At 40.6% G+C, this 5,783-nt stretch overlaps 1 pseudogene; it reads right to left on the minus strand.

The window, feature by feature from the left end:
- Window positions 1–4,050: 4,050 nt before the first annotated feature.
- LOC110205056 (small ribosomal subunit protein uS2 pseudogene) lies at window positions 4,051–4,909 on the minus strand (annotated as a pseudogene).
- Window positions 4,910–5,783: the final 874 nt, after the last annotated feature.

Consider the following 5,783-nt stretch of genomic DNA (forward strand, 5'->3'; position numbering starts at 1 on the left):
CTTTGGGCCCCATTTGTCTATGGGCCCTAGAAAACCTTTGGACTGTCCTTGAATTCTCTGGCTTGATCAAAGATATCTCTGGCTTTCCCCTGAGGCCATGATTTCATCAATTGGCCTTTCATTTTGGCTACACCCAATCCCTTGACCTAGCCTGGCCCTCCATTGTCTTGCCTCCCTATTGTCCCAGACCACTTCCCACTCTTGGTCCTATCTAGGCTCCATTTCTCTGGAATTCTATTACCTCATAGACTACTTGGCCACTCCTAGATCCCTCCCACAGTCTTTCTGTATATAAGGTCCATCTTGACTCCATTAAAATGCTTAGATTTTCACAATCTAGGCAATAGCCCATAGATGCTCAGATTCCTTAAGAGTCTGGCTAATATGGTGAATCTTCATTAAACCTTATTTTTGGCTAAGAGAAGGCTTGGGTCAAATTCTTTCGGACAGGACCCGCATGTTGTGATTTTGGGATTCCAGGACCCCTAACCTCTAGACCTCATAGGTGTCAGACTCAAATAGAAACTGTGGTCACTAACCTGTACATAAGAATCCCTGTGAATCACATATTGGCTTAGTTTTAAAATATAAATTATCTATGATTTAGTATTTTGTTAAATATTTCTCAATTATATTTTAATTTGGTTTGGATCTCACTTTAGGAGTGTTGTGGGCCACAGGCAGCCCATGGGCCACATGTTTGACACCTCTGGTATACATTGTGCCTCGCAGACTTAGCAGCAATTCTGTGCTATCAATTGGTGAAGATTTTCCAGAAGATTTCTATACCTGTTTCCAGAAGTATAAAGACATGAAGCATATGTTGAAAAATCAAATTAAAAAAAAGTACAAAGTCCTTTCTTATACTCTTTGTTCCTTCTTTAAAGTTTTCCAGAAGTCACTATAATTGAAAAGCTTGGCAGAAGGAATGTGGATGGTTCTTCCTCTGATAAGATGAATACAGTTCTGGATAAACTTGCTAGCAGGGGTTTCATAAATTGGTTGCTTCAGACCAAAGTTACTGACAGGTGATTACATTTCACTCAATCCATATTGTTGCTGGACTTAGACATCCAATTGACTTCATCCTTACTGAAACTCTGCTACTAAGCAGGGAATACTGGCCTGTATCACCACATCTGGTTCCTATGCAGCATAAGGTAATACGTGGTTTTTCACAATGAGAACAGAATTTGAATTTGCTGTTCTTTTTGTGATCATCCATCTCCAATTGTCTCAATCTTTAACTTGCCACTGGACCCAGGTGACTCCAGAGGAGACAGTGAGGTTGTTGATTTTGCACAGCCCTCCCTCACTTAAATCCAATTCACTTGCAAATCATGCTATCTCCTTCCTGATGTCATGGTCCTCTTCTGCCTTGCTACTGCACCCTAAGGACCACAGGACCTTTCCATCTCATAGCTGAAACCTGCTACATGTGTTGTATCCCCTAGAACGTGCCAATGAGGATTTTCAAGCAAGAAAGTGATAGGGGCAGGATTGTGCCTTGAAAAGATTATTTTGTCAGCTGTATGTTAAATGGATTGAAGAGGAGAAAGACTAGAAATATCAAGATGAGTTTAGTATGCTATTATAATAGTCTACTGATTGACTAACTAAGGTACTGACTCTATGAATAAGTAGAATAGATACATCACCTTTTTGTGGGGGTAGAACCAACAACACTTGACAATTGATTGAAAATTGGGGATGAGGGCTGAGAAACAGTCAAAGTGGCCCCAAGTTTATGAACCTGGGTGACTGAATGTTCCTCAGCAACAACAACAACAACAAACCCAAAAAAACAAAAAGCAAATTTGGAAAAGAGATGGGCTTCATAAGAAATAAACTAACGTGCATTTTGGACATGTGTTTGAGAGGTCAATGGGATATGCAAGTAGTGAAGTGGCATTACAGTGCAGGAGAAAGATTAGAGCTAAATAAATACACGTGTGGGTTGTCACCATAGAAATCATACCTAAATTCATCGGAGCAGAAGAGATCACCAAAGGAGACAATACAGAAATAAAACAGAAGAGGCATTGAACAGAGCCTTATTAAAACAGAAGAGGCACTGAACAGACCTTTAAGCGACACCTATGCTAAGGGTAAAGTATTTGGATGAATCTAGCAAAGGAGACTAAGGAGTGGTAAAAGGGACAAGTATGGAGAGAGAGGGGAGACAGGTGGGAGAGAACCAGGAGACAGCAGTGTTCTGGGACCAACTGACAAAAGAATATCTTGGGGGAAGGAGTGGCTAAAAGCGTCCCAAACTGCAGAATGGTAAAGCAGGTTGAGAACTGAGAAAAAGTCACTTGATTTAATGTAGGCAGTGTTGGTGACTTTGGTTGGAAATTGGATTAAAGAAATTAAACAGTGAGAGAGATGTAAGGAAGTGAAGGCATTGGTGCAGTATAGATGATTATTCCCCTAGAATTTTGAGAATGAAAAGGAGAAAAGGTATGTATCACAGCTTGAAGAGACAGCAAGGTCAAGTGAAGGTTTGTTAAGGATGGTGGAGAAATAAATACATAGATAGCAGGAAAGGAGACAGTAGAGAGTGGCAAGATTGAAGGTGAAGGAAAAGGAATAATTAAAAAGACATGTTTCCAGAGGATATGGGGAAAGATATTTCTTTCTACATCAAGGGACTAGAAGAAAAGTAGAGTAAGAATTCTTTCATCCATATACGGAACTCTTGGTGTGGGAATCTTCCACGGATAGGCAATTCTTCTCTAACTTATCTTCTTAGAAAGTTGCGTGGGACACTGAAAAGTTAAGTGATTTGCCCAGGGACAGATGAGAAGTGAAAGGAGCATTGAACTGGCAGGAGATTTTAGGTCCTAGTCTTGCTTTTGCCTTACTTTGGGCAAGCGAGCCTTATGAGGTCAAGGACTTCAACTGTGTATCTCCCCCTATTATCTCACTCAAAACTCAGCACATAATAGTGTTTAATACATGAATGAATGAATATGAGAATTGGCCTCAGTTTCCCTAAATCTGAAATGAGAGGCTTGCTCTACATCATCTGTAGGTCTGCTTCTGGCTTTCAGATTCTCTTCTGAGATATTGGTCTGTTCTTTAGTTATGCAAATGAAATTGTACTTTACACTAGATATATAACATATCAGGTCATTCTTAACAGTAGAATAGCTTCAATTGCATGTTTTTTTCTTTTCAATAACCACAGATAAAAAAACCACTTAAAGTGATACAAGAATGAGAAGTCAGAATTAATGGGTAGCTGCTTCATTCATCTCTTAGCAACTACCTATACTGTGGAAAATTTCTAGCCAGAAATGTCTAAATTTGATGGTTTTGCTTTCTGAAGTTTTTTTTTTTGGTTATTAAGAACAAGTTGGTCTTAGTGAATTAACACTATTTCTAAGTTGCCTGTATTCAGTTCTTAAGCAACCTAATTACTTTATCTGAGGAGTAAAGCATATACCTAAATGGAGCCTTAGAGACCCCTCCTAGTTGACCTGATCCTGTGTCTCTAACCCAGACCACAAAATCTTGGCACAGCAAGTTGCAGGGAACATTTAATACAGCCCATCATTCTGACATCACATGCATGAAGACTAAAAGAAACAAAGTGTCTGAAATCATAGCTTGTGTACGATGCAGCACAGTTTATCTCTTAGGCAAATATGGCAATAATAAATATTCTCACTTGTAAAGGGGCAAAGGATGTTCTCTAATAGCAACAAGTAGGTTTTATGGTTTGTCTTTTGGTGCAAGAAGAAAGATCCCAGGACTGAGGGGTCAGGAGACTTAGGTCCTTAGTCCCAGAGCCATCAATTACCTTGTGCAAATGACTAGGTGACTAGGTGACCTTGTGCAAACTTACCTCTCAAACAACAGTGTTTACTTGGATAGAGGCAATAGTTGACCATCAAAGAAAGGCTTTAGAATTGGAGGGCCTGTGCTCAAATCTTGGTTCTGCTACTGTTGAGACTTTGGGCAATTATTATTATTATTATTTTAAAGAAACCAATGTTTATTTTCATCAGCATTTTTCCAACACTATTAGAGTGTCTGGGGTAAAACTTAAGACCGGTCTGTGGTAGTTCCTACCCACTCAGTGGCCTGAGCAGTAGGAGCCACAGACCAGTCCTCAGTAGCCTGCTGAGCACTCCAATCTTCTATAGGGAACTGCTAAATGGGCACAGATGGCACATGTACTCCCTTGGACCAATCAGCCACCTCTGATTGAATAGCAGTGAATCCTGGGGCAAGTGTAGTCCATTTACCTGAAACTCCTCCTTTGTCACTTCCTTCTTAGCTGCAGCTGGCTCTTCCTTTTGAATGTCCTCTGGATGTCTGTAGAAGTAAAGATCAGGCATAACCTTCCATGAGTGTTTGTGGGAGATGGTATCACACATACTTAGGACTTCATGGGCCGGCATCCACCACATTAGACCCACTGACTGATGTCTACATAGTGAAGTGGGGAGTCAGTGTTGCACAGTGCAATGGTTGGGAGATTAGCATACGATGTTTCAGTCAGAGGCTGGTGATTTGCCTGAGGATCAGTGACCACTAAGAGGCAAGGCTCCTTGAAAGCTGCCTGGAGCTGGTTAGTGAAGGTGCCCTGTATGAAGTGTCCAGCAATAGGTATGGTGCCAGTGGCAACAGCAAATTTCAAAACAGCCCACTGGCCAGTCTTCCTGGATGAGATAACACCAACATCAGCTGGATTTTCAATGGCAACCATGGCACAAGCTGCCAGCGGAAGCTTTTCCCAAGTTCTCTTCAAGTTAACGATGTAGACACCATCACTCTTTCTTTTGTAGATATACTGTTCCATCTGGAAGTCCAAATTGGTGCCACCCAAATAGGTTCCTGCAGCAAAGAATTTAAAGGCATCCTCCTTCTTCATCTGCAAGATATCTAGGGCTCTAGACATTGTGCAAGTTTTTTTTTTTTAAAGTTAGAATGGAAACTGAGAACAACGCCATATGGAACCGTATAGGCAGTGTGGAAAGATGGGCAATTACTTTGAATCCTTCTCAGGCTCATAGTTTTTCTTTGTAAAATGAAGGAGTTGGACAGACAAGATGATCTGGAAGCTCTTTTCTGGCTCAAAATTGATGATCCCATTTCAAAATAAGGGGTTGGGGTAGATTACATCTGATTCCCATTTATTAAACATCTGCTATGTACAAGGCACTCTGCTAGTTCCCTGTTAGTTCAAAGGGTCTATGATCACTGAGCATGGTGGCACTGGACTTGACAGTGACATAGTCCCTCCTTCAATGTCTAAGATTATCAATTCAATGCTAAGATTATCACAATGGTGGATGTCCTACTCAAACCACATCCGGTGTGGTGCTCAGTACTAGGCACCACCTTTTAGGAAGGCCATTGAAAACTGACACACATCCAGAGGAGGGCAACTAGAATGGAGAGGACGCTTGAGACCATGGCATATGAGGATAACTTATAGAAATTTAGTATCTTTAATCTGGAGAAGACCTGAGGTGAGGCAGCATGTTAGCCATCTTTACGTATCTAAAGGGTTAGTTAGAATGTAGATGTAGCAAGATTATAGAGAGGAAGATTTATATTTGATATAAGAAAATATTTCTTAAGTCACCTCCCCCTGCTTCTTTGCAGAGGGGGGAACTGTTGGTATGGAACGTGGCATATAATATCAGACTTTTTTTTTTAATATATATTGGTTAGTTTTGTTATACTGATTTCCCCTTTTTTAGAATTTATTGTTATAAGGGATTGTTCTCTGAGACGGAGAGAAAGAAGGGATGTATATTCCTGGGAAG

Source organism: Phascolarctos cinereus, unplaced genomic scaffold, assembly GCF_003287225.1.
Source record: "Phascolarctos cinereus isolate Bilbo 61053 unplaced genomic scaffold, phaCin_HiC Scaffold_2;HRSCAF=192, whole genome shotgun sequence".
Classification (NCBI taxonomy): Eukaryota; Metazoa; Chordata; class Mammalia; order Diprotodontia; family Phascolarctidae; genus Phascolarctos; species Phascolarctos cinereus.